This window comes from Scyliorhinus torazame, chromosome 4, assembly GCF_047496885.1.
Source record: "Scyliorhinus torazame isolate Kashiwa2021f chromosome 4, sScyTor2.1, whole genome shotgun sequence".
In the NCBI taxonomy this organism is placed as follows: Eukaryota; Metazoa; Chordata; class Chondrichthyes; order Carcharhiniformes; family Scyliorhinidae; genus Scyliorhinus; species Scyliorhinus torazame.
In genome coordinates this window covers 239,491,239-239,510,775 of record NC_092710.1, presented here as the reverse complement: position 1 = coordinate 239,510,775, position 19,537 = coordinate 239,491,239, and the positions used below count along the sequence as shown (strand labels likewise).

Sequence of the window (19,537 nt, the reverse complement as noted above, 5' to 3'; positions counted from 1 at the left end):
GTGCTAACCACTTTGCCACCTAATGGATTTAATGGTAGTGTAAAATAGGTGACAGCGAAATAGCAGCCAGTTTTACAGCTGCGTTAGTTAACCAGGTGACATTTTGGTGGGCTTAACTCAAACTGTTGTAATGACCAAGAAAATTCACATGGAGCCTTGATTCGCCATGTTACCTGCGTATTTCTTCAAAAAAGATTGCCCTTGTACCATAGTTACACTGCAACTGTCCAAAAAATTCCAGGCTATTAAGTTGTTTCACATCATGAATGAGCCGGACAGTTTCTATAGTTTATATATTGTATGTTGAATGCAGCAAGTAGCACATGAGGAGTTAACAAACACCATGCCTCATTGAGTTTAGTCAGACGTGTCTGCAGTATAGTATGGTGGTTAATTTAATTCAAGTACGTGATATCGTTTAAAATAAACACACAATTAATTATGTCAACCTGGCTTTAAAGATAAACATAAAATGCTTCGACTGCTCTGTTTCGCAGAGTGCACAGGTATTGTTATTGCAGAGTTATTCCTGTTGGGTTAATATTTTTTGAACTGTGCTTGGAATAATATGCCCACAGTCAATAATAACAACAGCCGCCACCATAAAACATGCTGCTACAATGTTGTGTGCCTGGAACCACAGTTCCAGCTGCACAATGGCCAAAGTCCTAATTTCAGTGCATCTGTAACCTGTGGTCTAACATCTCTCATGTGCTGTTTTCTCGTGGGGAAGTCACAATGTAAGAACCTGCTTGTGGTACTTCAGCGATTTTCAATAATGTGATTAACCAAGATATTGAGATTAAACAACATGACACTCACTTAGTTGGCAAGAAAATTAGCGGTCTTAGTTTAATCATTTTCCTTTCTTCAATCTGGTACCTTTTAACATAGTTTACTTGTTGCAAATTGACGCGCTAATTCAGGGGGCTCATTTATTCTTGCAGAATTACTGATAGTGAATATAGTTACTTCACATCACTGCGTCCCCTTTTCACCATTGTTTATAAAATAAAGAGTATAATTAAACTCTTTTTGGGTGAACTGCTTTGATCATTCTTTTGGTAAATATTGCGGAATTACATAGATTTGGAAGGTCCCAAGCTGTGGTCTATGGCATGTTCACTGATCTCAGTAGGGCAGTAGTGTGGCAAAGCAGAATCCTTGGCTAGGAATGATCAATTCATTCAACCCATTTCCACTGGAACATGCTCAAGTTCATGGACATCACATCAGGACACATGATTAGGTTTGTCTGTTTGGACTCGTTGTCCAGGTTTACATATGAAGATTGCTCAGGAGTATAAGGTAGTGAAGGACTGATGGTACTGGATGGTATTGAGGCTTGAGTCAACACATTAGGAATGCAGGGGCGTAATCGGATAAAAGTAAAGAAGTTGTGTGCTCTATTTGGATTTTTGTATAAATGATTTTAATAATCCAGTGCTGTTAATTTAAAGCCACAGTTTTGTGGACATTTGCATTATGGTGTAATGTTGTCTTTGCACTTGAGGGTTGCAGTGTGTATGTGTAAGTGCACTTTCCATCCTTGGCACAAATCCAAGACAATCATTTGTTGAATATGCTATTCTGGAAGCAAGCCAACATCTTGTTTAGAGCAATTCTTTCTTTCAGCAATCCTGTTAACATTTGGAAATGCATAAAAATACTGACTGGAATCCGTGAGGAGATAGTACCGAATGGGTGCTCAGAGGATAATGGGGCAGACTAACTGTACTAAGGCTTATGGCAGTGAATTGGTTACATTAGTAACATTGTGAGCCATTTAATATTCCCAGTTAAAGAGATGTTTTCAAAGTTCTTCAAGACCATTTCAAATTCTTGGTAGCTGCAGGAGTGTACAGTGGTATGATCTGAGCCATATGTCCTATTCCAATTGGCCGAGATGAGTTATCCTTTTCACATTAAAAGTACTGCAGTACAGCAAATGCAATACGAGCATACTGGGGAGACATTTCAACTGAGTATTTGGAGCAGATCATTTTCTGAACAATTCAGGACCTGTGCTTCACATGAGCTCATCCAATATGTTGATACTGAGCAGTTAAATGTGGCATTGCATTAATTTTAGACACTGCTTCAGATGAATTCAGTGTGTCTCTGTGTCTTAGACTGCTGGCTGGAGCTTGGCATGTGTTCGCTACCTTTATGAGAAATGGGAGATGAATGGCGAGACTTTTTATTAAAAGGACAAGTTTAAAAGAAACCGAAAGAGGCCTACTTATTTTGCCATAAATTAACTACAAAAGTTTCCATTTTAATCTCAGTGGGAGAATCATAGATCTGTCCTGAATCTTGTTGAAAACGGCAGGAGTTTTAAGTTGCCAATTCTTTTTTCATTTGCCTGATAGCCTGATGTTTTCCTTGTACACAGTGCATGAGCCTTTGTAGATTACTATTAGTGTGACTTCAGTGTTGCCCTTTGATTTTTCTCCCTGAAGTATGTAACATTGACAAGCTGGCAATCCCCCCTGTTGAAGGTTTTACAAAATCAAGTAAATTCTGAATCATTCCTCCTCAGCAGCAGGAGTAAGGAGTATACTGTTGTGAAGAAAAGTGCCTTTGAAAGTTGTACTTCAAGAGAACGTTTTAACTCGGGAAAAATAAAGTTATAAATGGTGAAGGTAAAAATGCAATAAAAACGGCAAGGTTCTTATAACTGAAAAACTGCAGGGCCCCTTTTCCTGAATATATCATTATAAGTAGGTGGGGGGATCTTGGATTAAATTCAGGCTCGTCAAATGTCACTCAGTTTGATATGATGTATAGATATACTATTATTAAATGTAAACAGCTCCATTCCTTAAATGGCTTTTGCAATCTGTATATGATCATAAAACCTACTCTTATCTTTTTTTCCTATTGACATATCCAGTTAAAGTACATCTTACAATTTCCTTCATGTTTATAATTACATTCTGCAATTGTTTTTGTTTAAATATTGTATTATAATCTCCTTCCTATCTGACCCCTGCTTGGGCTTGCTTTGACTTGAATTATAAGTCTGCTATCAGCTGTTTCTCATTTGAAACTTCTCAAGTTCTTAAGAAAAACAAAGTAAAATTTGAAATATGTCTGGCTGTTCTGTGGGAATGAGAAGGTAGCACCTTGTGGGAGTGAAGAATGTTAGACATTGAACTTCTTGTGCTGCGTATCTGTGGCATTATTCGGCATTTTAACTTATTACATATCTCCAGTATCTTCAGTATTTTGCGATGTGATGAATGGCAAGTTCAGATATTTCATGGCTCTCTCCAATATGTTGCGCTGGGTGCATTGTCGATTTAGGGCATGATCACTTTTGGTAATAGTTCCTTCAGGAGAGATTGGGTGCTACAGTGAGCACTAAACACTGTTTCTTTGGCTGGAGTATCCTGCTTGCTAGCACAGCATTTTCCACCCTTTCACTTTAATGGACTGGTGAATGTTAGGAGACTGGGACATGGATTCAGATCTAGTGAATCCCATGGAATTGAGGATTTCTCATTGTGCACATCTATGCGAGATGAGTTTGGGCAGCCTCAAAGCACTTCCCTGTTGACACTGGTTGCAGAGCACACCACAGTTTAATAGTAATACAACATGTATTTGCAGCTTTTCTTGCAGCTTTTCCCTGCCAGATGGATGTTCTGTAACCACAAAGCTGACAAAATAGACCTTTTTACTAAGAGCTTCCATCTCACATTGGAGGTGTCAGGCCAACTCACATGCAACAACCTGTTTTGAAAATTCTGCTCAAACTTTCACAGCTGTGACAAATTCCAGCACAGCAGCTGAGACAACAGCATTCCAACACACTCAACAATATTCCAATTAAACAACATTCTAAAGAAAGTCAATTTATGTTCTCCCCCAACGGTAATGGACCTTCAAAAAACAAATTCAGTATTCAGACCTGCATCTGAACCAAAAATGAATCAGTTCCTCCGTGGGTCAAACCTGATCTGTTACCAAGTTTTGATGCAACCTGATGGTGGTTTTTTTTTTATAGACTGACAAACCGTGGTAAAAATATACCATCGACCGCCTTCAGTAGTGGAAGTAAGAAGGCATTGGCCATTTAGACTGAGGAGAGGAGAAATTTCTTCACTCAAAGGGTTGTGTCTATTAAGGGTTGGGGATGCTCAATTATTGATGACATTGAAGACAGAGATCGATAGATTTTTTGATAATAAGGGAAACAAAGTGTATGAAGATGGTGAAGGAAGGTGAAATTGAGGTAAAAGATCAGCCATGATTTTGCTGATTAGCAGAAAAGACTCAGGGCACGATTCAACTAATTGGGAACAAAGGCCCACAGTGAGCACGTTAGCCGCGTGTGTCCCGGCACTCGCGGCACCAAGAAATACATGGCTATACACATGGCCCTTGTATAAAGGGCCTCAGTGAGGAGCGCATGGCCGAGGCTGCACATAGCCCCGTTTTGCACACCGAGGAGCCCCGCTTGCTGGAGCCTCCAGTGTAATGAGAGATCGGGACACCATTTAAAAATGGCATCCCGATCTCCGAGGCCCCCAAAGTGACCCCGAACCTCCCACCCCAAATGCACTATGGGAGTGTCCCCACACTCCCCCATACTCACGCAAGGCACACCCGGCCCAATTACGTGCATGCAAAGAATGCCAGCGTGGCACCAAAGGGCATGCAGCTGGGGGCCTCCAAGCCCTGGGGAGACCTGCACGAGTACCATTCCATCTGGTCCTCTATTGTGGGGACCAGTGCTGAACCGTGCTCGCCCGAGGTCTCTGACCCAAAGCTTCAGGTACCTTGGGAAACTGCATATTAGAGTGAAACTAGCTGTCTCACTTTAGTATGCAGATTTCCCAAAACGTGATGCCGCCCATAATGGGCAGGATTTACATCACAACGTCTCGCAAGATCGCCTTAGATCTCGCGGTAGATCCCGGGAGACGGGTCTCCCGGCTTTAATCTGCGATGCTGTGCCGAGGTGAGCTGCTTTACAGGCGTAGCGTGGCCATTGGATCACACCCTTAGGGTACAATAGATCACTCCTCTTCCTATTTTTTATGATCTTATGTGTGGAGTGTAAACATGATACAGATGAATGGCCTGTTTCTGTGCTGTAGATTCCATGCTGTGCATTAATTATAGTAAAATTGTAAATATTGTATAAATAACACATTTGCGATTTCCTTGTGAATAACATATGTTGGAAATTTTCCCCTGCGATCTCAAAGTGGAAATTATGGGCTAAATTGTATGGTGAGTCAATCAGAGGCCGGTAGATCTTGATGTACCAGTAGTGTTCTCAGGGGTGGTGGCCACTGCCAGGACTGCACTGGGACAATGAGGAGGCGAGCTGCGATGGATCAGAAATGTAAGTCCTAAGGGCTTGGTGAATGGGGTGGGGTTGAGAACCTATAGGGCGGGTGCAACTTGGGGGCCCTCTGGTGGATCAGGAGATCAGTTAAGGAATGACAACCACCCCGTTCATGGAAACCTGCTGGGCTGAGGCTTGACTTGGGTCTTCTCTTGCTGCCAGTTAAATGTCAGCAGTGACATGACGGAGTCCTTAAGCGGACATTGATTGTCAACTGGATTTCATGAGTTCCCAGCCTTTGAACTGTTCAGCAGGACTTTTAAATCTAGGCCTTTGATCTAACATTGATATGCTTTTTAAAAATTTGTTCACGGGACATGGGCATCACTGGCTGGTCAGCATTTATTGCCCATCTCTAATTGCCCTTGAGGGCATTTAAGAGTCAACCACATTGCTGTGGGTCTGGAGTCACTTATCGGCCAGATCAGGTAAGATTTGCTGATTTTCTTCCCTAAAGGACATCAGTGAACCAGATGGTTTTTACGACAATCGACAGTGGTTTCATATTCATCACTAGACTTTTAATTCCAGATTTTTATTGAATTCAAATTTCACCATCTGTAGTGGTGGGATTTGAACCTGGGACCCCAGAGTACACTGGGTCTTTGGTTTACTAGTCCAGTGACAATACCACTATGCCACCACCTCCCCTTTATGATGCCTCTTCTTTAGAAACATTCCAGCAAAGATAGCCTTTTCTTCAGATCAAGCTGAAGGTTGAAGAAAAGCTCAGGATAAATATATAAAGATCACAATAAAAACTCTTTCGTAATGTGTTGATTGTACCATTGTAGAATTGTGCCACAAATAATTATTGGTCCTCATTTTGTACTTTTATAAGAATCCGTTGCATTGCCCCAGCATAATTCTTCTATCATGTGGGATAAAAATTGTCTTGCGCGTCATAGTGCAAAAGCAGTAACTTCCTTTTTTAACCAAAGAGTTCTTCAGCAAATGCATACCTGACAATAAGGGGGTGAATTTTTCTTTGACGGAAAAGGTGATAATGAATCAGAAACCCATTTTACCACTTGTCCGAGTTTGTTTTCCTCTGACTTCAATGGACAAGAATTGTCAGGTGGAGTGCAAAGTAGGCAGTTGGTTCACTATTGTCCTTCCCAAGACAGATTTCACCCTCTGAAAGCTCACATATTACTTCTTGAAAACAATAACTTATATTGGGCTGTAGATACACAACAGCTCCCTGGTGCCACAGTTTTGTGACCTTTCATTTTCTACACTGACAATATTGGAAGGATGTTCAGCCAAGTGGGACATTACAGCTGAGGCTCATCCTGTCCACGTCTATGCTAATATTGATCTGATCAGGGATAAGGACTGCAGTCAGGAGCTAGAAACACTTGATGATTCTCTTTTCCTTCTTCCTCACCCGGGAACACTGAAGAGAATTGTAACGTTGCCATCACTCAGCAAAGATCAGGGATGCAGCATGAAACCTTCCCAGCTTACTTGTGTCACTGTCACATGGGCTGTAGCTTTTAGCTATCGAGGCATAGAGGCATCAATTTGTCTTTCTTTAATGCTCTCATTGATATATTGTTTACAACATAGGCAATGCAATCATAGGAGGTGTGCTTCCTTGAAAGCAATATTGCTGTTTCAGCAGCTTTTGTGTGCAGCATGGCATCAGTTGCCACCTCGTTCTTTGGAGCAGTAAAAGTTTGGCAATAGTGAAAGGTTAACTTTTTTGTTTTGAAAAATCGTATTGTGCCATAGTTTTCATTGCAAGTGTATTAATATAATAAAGCCTTGATTTAATCCAGGTACAGATGATTTCACAAAATGGAAAGTGAAAAATCTTCCCTTTCCAAAGATTGTTAGAGTTAAGGATTAAAATTGGGCAGTTATGTTGGATTTAATCATTAATGCTGAACATCAAGACATTCTTTAAATCTGTCAGTTTGAAAGAAAAGAGGAACTTGCATTTTCATGAATTCAAGATGCTTTAAAGCATCATTAGCGATGAGCTACTTTGAAGATTAGTCATTCTTGCTTTCTAAACATATTTGGCAACCCATTTGTGCACAAATAATGGGATAAATGATCAGTAATCGCCTTTGGTGGCAACAGTTGAAGGATAAATATTGGTCAGGGCAATATTTTTTTTCATTCTAAAATCTTTTGCTCTCTGCATATTATTGACGCAAAAGTTTCAAACATATTGACCCCAAATTACTCAGATGTTGGCAGATCCTTGGTGATATTTTGCAGAAATCTGTGGTTTTTGTGGAAATCTGGTGAAATGGATGTAAATTTGACTTGCACCGGGTGCAACAAATTCCAGACTTATGCAGAAGTTTCCAGTGACATTTTTTAGCAACAGAGCTACTGATCACACCAAGGAAGAACAGTGATATGGAGAAAGTGTGGCTCAGGGTAAGAACTCCTTCTACAGTCAGTCCTGATATCCTCAGTCTTGCAGGAATCCGGTTTAAGTTCAGAAGCTGATATGCTGAGTGAGCAAAATTGTCCTGGTTTCCTAATGGATGGAAGTGAACTCTGCCGAGGTTGAGGTCAAGCAAGAATTATGGCCTGCAACCCCAAGTTGCAGTAAAGGCACAATGTAGAAAAGACATGAGTGGTATTGAGGAACAGGCTAGTGTTTTCTACATCAGCCTGGCCACCTGTGCCAGGCAAATGCCTGAGATGTGCCCCTAGTGCAGCAGATACCAACTGGACCCATGCAGATGGCGTGACCTGCTACTTACCCACATATATTTACTCCCTCCATCACCGACATACAGTGACAGCAGTGTATACCAAATGCCAGGTGCATTTTAGTAACTCACAAAGGCTTCTTTGACAGCATTTGTGACCTCTACTATCTAGAAGGACAAGGGCAGCAGATGTAAGGGGATACCACCACCTGTAATTTTCCCTCAAAGCCACATGCCACCCTGACTTGGAAATGTACCACCGTTCCTTCACTGTCGCTGGGTCAAAATCCTGGAACTCTCTCCATAAAAGCATTGTGCTGTATCTACACCACAGGGACTGCAACAATTTAAGAAGGTAGCTCACCACCACCGTCTCAAGGGCAAGTAGGGATGGGCAATAAAAATACTGGTCTAGCCAGCAACGACCACATCACATGAAATAATATAAAATAAAAATTGGTAGTGTCAGCGGCAGAGTTCATCAGTGATCTCAATCTTAGCATCAGAAACTAGATCCTGTCGCTAACCAATATCAAATCCATTGATTGTATTCCTGTCATGTGACATATCGGTTGCAGATTGATCAGATATTTTGGACTTTTAAGATAGTTTTTACAGATTGTTCTATATGTGCAGGTTGCTATGCAATGTGTTGGACTGTTTATGTAAAATGTAAATAAAGAAATGTCTTAAAAGATTCAAAGACATTTTACACATTACAGATCTCATGATTCCTACTGATCTAAACCAGGTTGAACGGTGAATTTGTGTCTTGAGTTTCATTTAGGCTGACAATGTATTAATACCATGTGAATCAAAAGGTCCATGAAGTAACAATATTTAAGAAATAATGGGGTAGATTTTCATCTTTAGTGCCTGCACAGATGGGGTAAATCAGGCAGGAAGCATTGTACAGCCATCACACAGCTGCTTGTTCCCTTTCCATTTAAATTATTGGAAGCAAAATCTGGTAGGTTCTGTTACAGCTGTACATTTCTCCCTGGTTAATGTTCCTCTTTGCGCTCTGCCCAGGCAATGTTCAAAACTTGACAATGAAGAATTGGGACCCAGTGCGAACAATGTCAATCATTTATCTACTTCAGTGAAAAAAAAATTGATGACAATTTTTGAACTATATCGTTTGCCATTTTTTGTGAAGCAAGAAATCTTCTACAGCAAAATTGAAAGAAAAATCTGCAATCAATATCAAAGTTATCATTTATAACATGCAAGCAAGTGTTTAATTTTTTGAGTATCTTAATTGAACAGTTTAAAATGCAATATTTAAGGAAACAGTATTTGCTGGAAGGTCTGGCTAGTATTTTCCGGTCCCCCGTTGAAGACAAGGTGGAAAATGTGGAGAGGCAGCCAATTGTCCAAAGACTTTGGGCAGGGTTTTCCGGCTCCCTCTGTTTGCACTAAATCTTCCCTATGGAGCAATCGTGCACAGTGAGTCGGTGTTACAAAAACTGGGATCAATCCATTTAATGTTTTACACAGATCAATAATACAACCTTCCTTCCTGAAATGAGCAGCACATTCTTAAGCCTAGATCATATTTAAACCATTGAGTGAAAGATGATGAGCCCTGTTCAATGGCCATGTTGCAGCATCTTCCCAAGATAATCAGGTCACAGGAAACAAGAGGGCAAAACAAAAATTTTCACTTCTGAATTATTGAACGGGAAACAGCAATAGTGAATTGGTGCAGGCTGAAATCATGCCCTGTAATAGATTGGCAGGGCTCCCACAATGTGTTTCAAATCATGAAAGGTTTGGGGAACTGAATGATGTGCTACTTGGAAAAAGGAGAATGAATGCAAAATTCTTCCTCCAAGGCAAGAAGGAAAATTTGGAACGAGCCAACCCAATGGTACACTTATTTATCTTATAATGGCCACTGGCAGATGTGGAAGCTAATAGTCTGCCTGAGGTAGTGTAGTGTAATGATAAGGGAGTAAAGACATTAGGCACACTTAAACAAAAGAAGCTGTAATGGCTGAACCCCTTAATCTGTGTATGTTTGAGACAAATGAGTACAACTTGGTTGACTTCAGTGTAACCTGGTAGTATCTCCAGATGTCCTATAGCAAATTAGTAATAGCGATCACGGGGTGCCACCTTTAAAGGGCATTCTGATCAGCACAGAAAGTGCCTCCAGCCTCCCCTCTCTACACCCATCCACATGGACGGGGAAATCTCCCCATCTCCCCACCAGCACTGCAGTCTCGGGGGCAATCTCCCCACCCTCACAGCATCAGTCCTCCCCCACCCACATAAGGGGCACCACTCCCATGGTGCTGCTTAGAGTGCCCACCCCTGGCACAGCCCCATGGCACATTTGGCAGTGCCAACCCATGCCAGGGACACTGCCCGGGGAAGGTCCCTTCCCCCCCCCCTCCCTTCCCCAGCAGCTAAACCTAACCTCGCGCCCTCAGAAGCAAGCCTTGACTGATTCATGTTTTTAAGTAGCAGTTGTGAACCTAGCTGACGTGACGTTGGCAAGGTATGAAGATTCAATAAGAGGGGATTATGTGGCGCGGCGGGGGGCTTTCTACTTACAATGAGGTTCTCTCCCTTTGTGGGTGGGAAGCTCGTTACATCATCGGCAAGGGGTGCGGGAGGTTGGGAACTACGATCTCCCTGTCGTGAACCTCGTTTCCTGGCTGGCGATAGTTTGCACCCGTGCCACTGTTAACGCTGATGGCTAATGCGGGCACAAAATTGCCCCAATGATATGAAAAACATGCCCGATATGATATGCTTGTGAAAGTTGCATATTAGTGCATGCAAGAGTATATCGCCTTTATGACAGCAGTGTAAAGATAGTTAAAAGTTTAAACTGGCAGGCTGTCAGGCCCATCATATAGGTGCCTGATTCATGGTATAATTAAATAGTTAGATCAGTGTCTTTCATCAGCTTGACCTAAAAAAGGTGAAATAAATATGTATTGATAATTATAACAAAGTGTAAAAATCGGTGTGGTAGAATATTGGGCGGGATTCTCCGTGAGTCAGCGCGATGGCCCGAACCCGGCATCAAAAATGGCGTGAATCACTCTGGCGTCAGGCCACACAAAACGTGGTGAATTCTCCGGCCGGGAATGGGCAAGTAGCGGCGTGACGCCATTCGCGACGGTGTCACCTGTCATGGACGTGCGCGCCGTCATTGACGACGCGTGCCGTCACTGCACAAAAGATGCCCCCCCCCTCCCCGGAGACACGGCAAAATGGCCGCCCGCCACGCCAAGTGAGACCCCCCACTGCCTGCACCCCTTTTCCCTTCCCCAATCCCCCCTTCCCCCATATCCCCCCTTCCCCCATATCCCCCCTCCACCCATATCCCCCCTTCACCCATATCCCCCTTCCCCCATATCCCCCCTCCACCCATACCTCCTTCACCCATATCCCCCCTTCTCCCATGTCCCCCCCATTCCCCCCTCCCCCCATATCCCCCCTTCCCCCAGATACCCCTTCCCCCATATCCCCCCATATGGGGGGAGGGGGGATATGGGGGAAGGGGGGATATGGGGGGAGGGGGGATATGGGGGGAGGGGGGATATGGGGGTAGGGGGAACAGACCCGGCCCATCAGGCATACGACGCCCCCAGGGCGGCCACGAGCCAGGGACAGACCCGGAGCACCAGGCGGACACCGCTTATGTCTAGTGCAAGTGCGGCAATGCCGACGGGCCACCCCCAGCCACAGCAACAGGCCACCGTCGCAGCCGACCCAAGACATTGACGCACAGAACATTGACGCACAGGACCCTAACACACAGGACACCGACGCGAGGACACTGATGCACACGACACCCACACACAGGTGACACATGGACAGGAATCACCACTCCAGGAACCCTGGACTTCAGGTCGGATGAGGAGCACGCCATTACGCCACTGCTATCTCCTCCACCCTCCACCATCGCAGAGACACTCACCTTGTGGGCACTTTAGCGATGAGGTATCTGGGACACGAATTGGTGCGCACAACACAGCCATCACGGTACAGCAGGTGGGGGCAGGAGCAGCCGAGGGGCCGGGTGGTTGGAGGGCAGCCCGGCGCAGGCAACCAACTGCCGTCCAGATGGGTCCCGGGTTCCTGGAGTTACCACACCCACCCATAGACCCGATGCAGTCACAGACCAAGTGACGGCCGGCTTGCGGCAGCTGCAGACGAAGGAGGGGGAGTCCACCCGCGTGCAGGAGCAGGGAGTGATGCCACCGAGGCAGACACCTACACGCGTCCATGGTAGAGGCAATGGGTGTGGCGGTATCTCACATGGGTCGCAGTATGCAAGGTGTGGGGCTTTCCGTGCAGGCATGTCCGTGCCCCAGGACATGGCTGCCCTCTCACAGGCAGCCATGAACCAGAGCCAGCAGCAGAGGCGCTCGACGTCGTGGCCCAGTCTCAGCAGGCGATGGCCCAGTCTCTACAGGCCATCGCTGAGGCCATCGGCGCCATTGCCCAGGTGCTGGCCGGCATCGCCCAGACACAGACAGGGATGGCCAACTCCCTGAGCTCCATGGCTGCAAACTTGCAGACGCTTGTTGATACCAGGGCCGGCTTCCAGGATTGGCAGCGCCAGGTGTCGGGTGCTCGGTCCGTTCGCGGCATCCCGACCCATGTAGAGGCCTGGGGGCCATCAGGCACCCCGAGGGAGGAGGAGGTGCTGGGGCCCGTACCGGGTCCCCCTATAGGGGAGGTCCTGGAACACCGCGACACCTAGGACTTTTCCCCCCCCCCTTCCGTCCCAGGTGCATCTGCTGGACAACGGGCAGGACAGGCTGGCAGCTCGCCATCCCAGTCGCCCGAGCCGCAGCCTCTAGGCCGGGCCGCCCCCGAAAACAGCCGCCAAAGGGGTCCCTAGTCACAGGGCAGGAATCACAGGAGTCCACCTCCAGTTCTGCTGTACCGTCTGGGGAACCACCTAGACGTAGTCATAGGGCCCGTAAGGCCAAAAAATTAGACACTGAGTAAGTTGGCACGGGTGCAGGGCACAGATTAGTTCTGGGGCTAGGGCACATGTATGAACTGTTTGTTATTAAAATCACTTTCACACCTACAGAAGCTGCCTTTGTGCTCTTTCTGATGCATGCGGGGGTGTGGTGTGAGGTGAGCGCCAGTGTGTGTGTGAGGGGTGATAGAACGTCGGCCTCAGGTGAGTGTGCCCCCTCCCTCCGGGTCGCCCTCGCCATCCCCCCCCCCCAGGTAGAGGACGGGACCGTGCGCTGCAGTGTCATGGCCGCATGCAGGGCCGGGTGGAGGGTGTTACTGTGGCCATGGGTCAGACATTGTCCAGCGATGTAGAGCCCAGAGCTCATCGCAGAGCGGGTTGTCATCATCCTCAATGGCCTCCAATAGACATGCTTCCACCGGCGACCGTGTGAGCCCGGCCCGTTTTGCCGCAGGTGGATGTGTAATGGAGGGGTGGTGTGCATGCAGGTGGGGTGAGGGTGGTTGGTGTTGGGTGGGTGGGGTGAGGGTGTTAGGATGGTGCTGTAGTGTGTAGTCTGTACCCATATTCGGCGGTTCCCACGCCCCCCCTAGCCCGTGAACCGGGCGGCTATCAGCCTGTCACGTGCCCGCTGGCCCAGCCGGTAACGGTGGGCAGCCACCCGTCCATTTCCAGCCCGTCTGTCCTGACCATTGCCCCCATCCTCCTCATCTGGGGAGGTCTGCGCCTTGTCTTGTTGCTCCTCCCCTTCCTCGCCTCTGCCTGCAGCACATCACTCCTCTGCTGGGCTATGTTGTGCAGGACGCAGCAGACCACAACGATACGGTCGACCCTATCTGACGGGTACTGGAGGGCCCCTCCAGAGCGGTCAAGGCAGCTGAACCGCATCTTCAGCAGCCCAAAGCACGTTTCTATCGCACCCCTGGTCACTGCATGGGCATCGTTGTAGCGGTTCTCCGCATCAGTCTGTGGCCTCTGTTTAGGTGCCATCAGCCATGACCGCAATGGGTAACCCCTGTCGCCCAGAAACCAGCCCCTCAGCCGGGGGGGGGGGTCCCTCGAACAGGGATGAAAGATTGCGCGAATACGGATGAGTCATGTACACTGCCTGGGTCACAGGCAATGGTCACAGGTCACCTGCACGTTCATGGAATAGGTCCCCTTCCTATTTGTGAACATGGCCCTGTTATCCGCAGGCGGCCGCACGGCGACGTGCATCCCATCGATTGCCCCCTGGACCATGGGCATCCTGGCCACGGCAACTAAGCGCGCTGCCCGGGCATCCTGGCTGGCCCGGTCCACAGGGAACTGGATGTAGTGGGCCGCAATGGCATACAGGGCGTCTGTCACTGCCCGGATGCACCGGTGCACCAAGGCCTGCGAGATGCCGGACAGGTCCCCACTCGGCGCCTGGAATGACCCCGTGGCATAAAAGTTCAGGGTTACCGTAACCTTGACGGCCATGGGGAGAGGGTGTTCTCCCCCAGTGCCACGCGGTGCCAGGTGTGCCAGGAGGTGGCAGATATGGGTGACGGTTTCCCGGCTCATCCGGAGTCTCCTCCTGCATGCCCGGTCCGTGAGGTTCGGGTACGACGAGCGGGGCCGGTACACATGGGGCCTCATCGGGCGTCTCCGTCGCCGTGGTACCACCACCACCTCATCCTCCTCCTCCTTGTCCTGTCGTGTGGGCGGCCCTCCAGCCTGGGCAGCTGCCACCTGCCTCCCGGCGGCACGCTCCTCTGCGGCAGCCTCCGCCGCCTCCATGCTCCAGCTCCCCCAGGGCAACATGTAGAAGTGCGGCTCCTGCCACGGCGGCCAACATCGCTGGGTTATGACCAAACATAACGGCCTGCAGGGTGTGGGGGGTTGGGGGGATAGATGACATGGCATCATTACCCTACCCCTCCCGCAGCCAGGTGCCATGGGCTGCATGGTCGCGACTGTTGCCAGCTGGCACATGGCCAGGCGGACTCCCAAACCCCCCCCTCTCCTCCCCAACCCTCCCGCCCCCCCCCCTCCTCCCCAGCACGCACCCTCCCCAACCTCCCCCCGCCCCTTCCCAGGCACGCACCCTCCCCAACCCCCACCACTCTCCTCCCCGGCACGTACCCTCTCATCACTCGCCCTCCCCCTCCTCTCGGCATGCACCCTCCCCAACCCCACTCCCCCCCCCTCCTCAAGCCCTCCCCCGCAACCCACCTCTGCCCAGGCCCTAGCCCCTCCCTCAGCCCTCCCCCCTCTCCCCCCAGCCCCTCCTCCCCAGCCTCTCCCCAGCCCCTCCCCCCCGCACACTCCAACGGCTCCTGCGACCCCCCCCCCCCCGGAGGCCGCCCCACGCCAACCCCTACCGCCGTGCTGGCCGGCGTCAAACAGCACGACTGGTTGACGCCAGCGGGATTTCGGCCCATCCGGCCCGGAGAATTGGGGCAGCCCCAGGGCATATTGTGTCGCTCCGGTCCTCTACATTCTCCGAGGCATGCGGCGCGATTCATATCGACGGGATTTTTGGGGTTACGGAGAATATCGCGGGGCGGCCGGGCAGGATTTACGCCGCCGGGGGGGTCGGAGAATTCCGCCCATTACCTTCTAGAAAAATGCTGTTTCTTTTTGTTCTTGGAAGTAGCTGAAGAGGTTTCGTGAATTCCAATCCGATGTGATCAGCATTTTGGTCACAGAACTGTTTTCTTTTGGAAGCAAATGCCTGAAGAGCAAATGGAGCTGAGGACGGAATTAATACAACTTTAAACATGCTGCATAAAATATTAAACGGAAACGAGTTGTGAGTAAATGAGATGGCCTGCCAGTCATGTCACTCGAGCAGTCTCCTCTGAGCTCGGATTCAGCTTTCACCAAAACGTGTTGTGATCAGCTCATTCATCACAGTCCATGGAAAGGGGCCAGCTCATCTTTCACTGCTTCCCGTCTTCTGTCAACCTCTTTCACATAGAATTACTCTTTGTACTTTAAAAAAAAACTTTCCGAAGTATGACTTCTTTCCCCTTTTCTGTAAAATGCAAAGAACACCAAGGAATGTGAAGGAGTGGGAATGCGGTACGGTTAACACTAAATTTAACTTGTAACCAACAGCAGTGGCACTTATTCAACATGGTGGCTCCCGTGAAATAAATAATATCATGCTTGACAGAGTTTAAAAGTTGTGACTGCTGATCAAATTTTCCCTCACTTTTTAAGATCCTTGAAGATTTGCAGTTCATTGCTTTTGTTAGAAATTGAGAACTCAGTGGAATTGCACTTTATTGGACATTGTTGGGAGGATAGGATTCTGCTGTTTATGATGTACCCAAAAGGGTGGAGATCTGCTGACATATTAAGAATTATTTTCACTTCCACGCAGGACATTACAAAATAAGTGAACTTCTGTTGCATTCGATGTTGACAAGCAGGCTGAAATCTATTGTTTAGTGAAATGCTGCTTGAAATCCCTTTGTTGCGGTTGCTGCGAAAGCTTTCTTTTCGAATGTATTACCAGTTACAAACACCATAAGGGCTCCAGTTTTACAATTACACACAGCAGCTTGTGAAAATAAGCAAATGTAGACATGTTCTTAAAATCATACTTTCTTCTCTCTCCTTGTGTTAGCTGTGGTTCAGTTGGTAGCAATTTTACATTGGAAGTCCAGGAGATGGGCACAAAAGTCTAGGCTGGAACTCCAGTGAAGTACTGAGGGAATGCTGCACTTATTAGAGGTGCCGTCATTCAGAAGAGGTGTTTAATCCGGCTCTTGTCGGCCCTCTTGCATGATTTAAAAAAATTCCATGGCACCATTTTGAAGGACAAATATTTATCCCTCAACCAACCTTATTTTACTGACCATATGGTCATTATCACCTTGTTGTTTGTGCACGCCTGCTGTCACATTTTCTACTTAGAGCAGTGATGACAATTCAGAAGTATTTCATTGGATGTAACAAATTTTGGAATGTCTTGAGTTATGAAGAATGCAATATCAATGCAAGTCTTTTTCTTTATTCCCCTTGGACCATGCAGTCAACCATAACAGAGAAAACGCACTGCTACTTTACTCTGAATCTCAAGCATGGGATGGATGATTATGAGCACATGCCAGAATATCACGCCATCACCACAATTAGACAGGAGGAGTGTTGCGGATGTGACCGATTTCCTGACCATTGCATTGTAAACTCCATGCCAAGCAAGGAAGGGAGTTGCAGCCCAACTGAAGATGTGACTATTTAGTGACCAAATCCAACATTTATCTGTTGATCTGAACTATGTTCAGGTACACCCAGCTTCTGTCGCGACACGACGGACTTCCTACAGAAACTCAGCACCCATGGACCAGTTGAACCAGGAACATTCCTCGTCACAATGGACGTCTCGGCACTCTACACCAGCATCCCCCATGACGACGGCATTGCTGCAACAGCCTCTGTACTCAACACCGACAACTGCCAATCTCCAGACACAATTCTGCAACTCATCCGCTTCATTCTGGCTCACAATGTCTTCACCTTCGACAACAAGTTCTTCATCCAGACACACGGAACAGCAAATTCGCACCCCAATACGCCAACATCTTCATGCACAAGTTTGAACAGGACCTACTCACCGCACAGGACCTTCAACCGACGTTATACACCAGATACATCGATGACATTTTTTTCCTTTGGACCCACGGCGAAGAATCACTGAAACGACTACACGATGACATTAATGAGTTCCATCCAACCATCAGACTCACCATGGACTACTCTCCAAAATCAGTTGCATTCTTGGACACACTCGTCTCCATCAAGGACGGTCACCTCAGCACGTCGCTTTACCGCAAACCCACGGATAACCTCATGATGCTCCACTTCTCCAGCTTCCACCCTAAACACATTAAAGAAGCCATCCCCTATGGACAAGCGCTCCGTATACACAGGATCTGCTCAGACGAGGAGGAGCGTAACAGACATCTACAGATGTTGAAAGATGCCCTCGTACGAACGGGATATGGCACTCGACTCATCGATCGACAGTTCCAACGCGCCACAGCGAAAAACCGGACCGACCTCCTCAGAAGACAAATATGGGACACAACCGACAGAATACCCTTCGTCGTCCAGTACTTCCCCGGAGCGGAGAAACGACGTCATTTTCTTCACAGCCTTCAACACGTCATTGATGACGATGAACATCTTGCCAAGGTCATCCCCACACCCCCACTACTTGCCTTCAAACAACCGCGCAACTTCAAACGAACCATTGTTTGCAGCAAACTACCCAGTCTTCAGAACAGTGAACACAACACCACACAACCCTGTCATGGCAATCTCTGCAAGACGTGCCAGATCATTGACATGGATACCACTATTACACGTGAGAACACCACCCACCAGGTACGTGGTACATACTCGTGCGACTCGGCCAACGTTGTCTACCTCATACGCTGCAGGAAAGGATGTCCCGAAGCGTGGTACATTGGCGAGACCATGCAGACGCTGCGACAACGAATGAACGGACATCGCGCAACAATCACCAGGCAGGAATGTTCCCTTCCAGTCGGGGAACACTTCAGCAGTCAAGGGCATTCAGCCTCTGATCTCCGGGTAAGCGTTCTCCAAGGCGGCCTTCAGGACCCGCGACAACGCAGAATCGCCGAGCAGAAACTTATAGCCAAGTTCCGCACACATGAGTGCGGCCTCAACCGGGACCTGGGATTCATGTCGCATTACATTCATCCCCCACCATCTGGCCTGCAAAATCCTACCAACTGTCCTGGCTTGATACAATTTACACCTCTTTAACCTGGGGTTACCCCATCTCTGGATCTGTAAAGATTTAATCACCTGCTAATGCTCGCATTCCTAGCATTGTTTGGCATCTTTGAATTTGTCTATATATGTGTTTCTGGAACAGACCTCTGCATTCACCTGAGGAAGGAGCAGCGCTCCGAAAGCTAGTGACATCGAAACAAACCTGTTGGACTTTAACCTGGTGTTGTAAGACTTCGTACTGTGCTCACCCCAGTCCAACGCCGGCATCTCCACATCACGATCTGAACTATGTCACTGCCTTTGAGCATGTTCCAGATTCTCCATGAGGTAACTCATTTCCATTCAGACCAATAGCCTTTCCAAAGAAATGGGAACGCTTTCCTGTCTTCACCTTCCATCGCTTTTCTAATTTACTTTCTTTCTTATCTGTACAGTTCCGAACATAAAAGGAACAGAGGGAGAGGAGTAGGCCTGTTCTACCATTCAGTTAGATCAGGCATTTTCAAAGTCGAGGTCGCGACCCATGGGTGGGTCGCGGGCGGTTGTCGGGAGGTTCGCGGAGCCGTCCGTCGCAGCACTCCCGATTGCGCAAATTCAGTGAGCGGGCACGCATGCGGAGTGCGCCCGCATTTCTTTTATATGGTCGTTGCAGCCGGCATTGTTAAAAGCCGGGTGCTGCGCATAAATTAGCACAGCTGGGAGCTCGGCGATGAACGGAGAGGCTTAAAGGAAGTAAGAGAGAGAGTTAAAGAGGCAAAGTGGTTTAAGGACGATTTTCCAGAATTTAGGGCAATAGCA

General features: G+C 47.7%; 1 protein-coding gene across 8 annotated transcripts in view; it reads left to right on the top strand.

Annotated features, from left to right (window-relative positions):
• epha7 (eph receptor A7) overlaps window positions 1-19,537 on the top strand; it is a 407,810-nt gene that overhangs the window by 19,559 nt on the left and 368,714 nt on the right. The window lies entirely within an intron of this gene.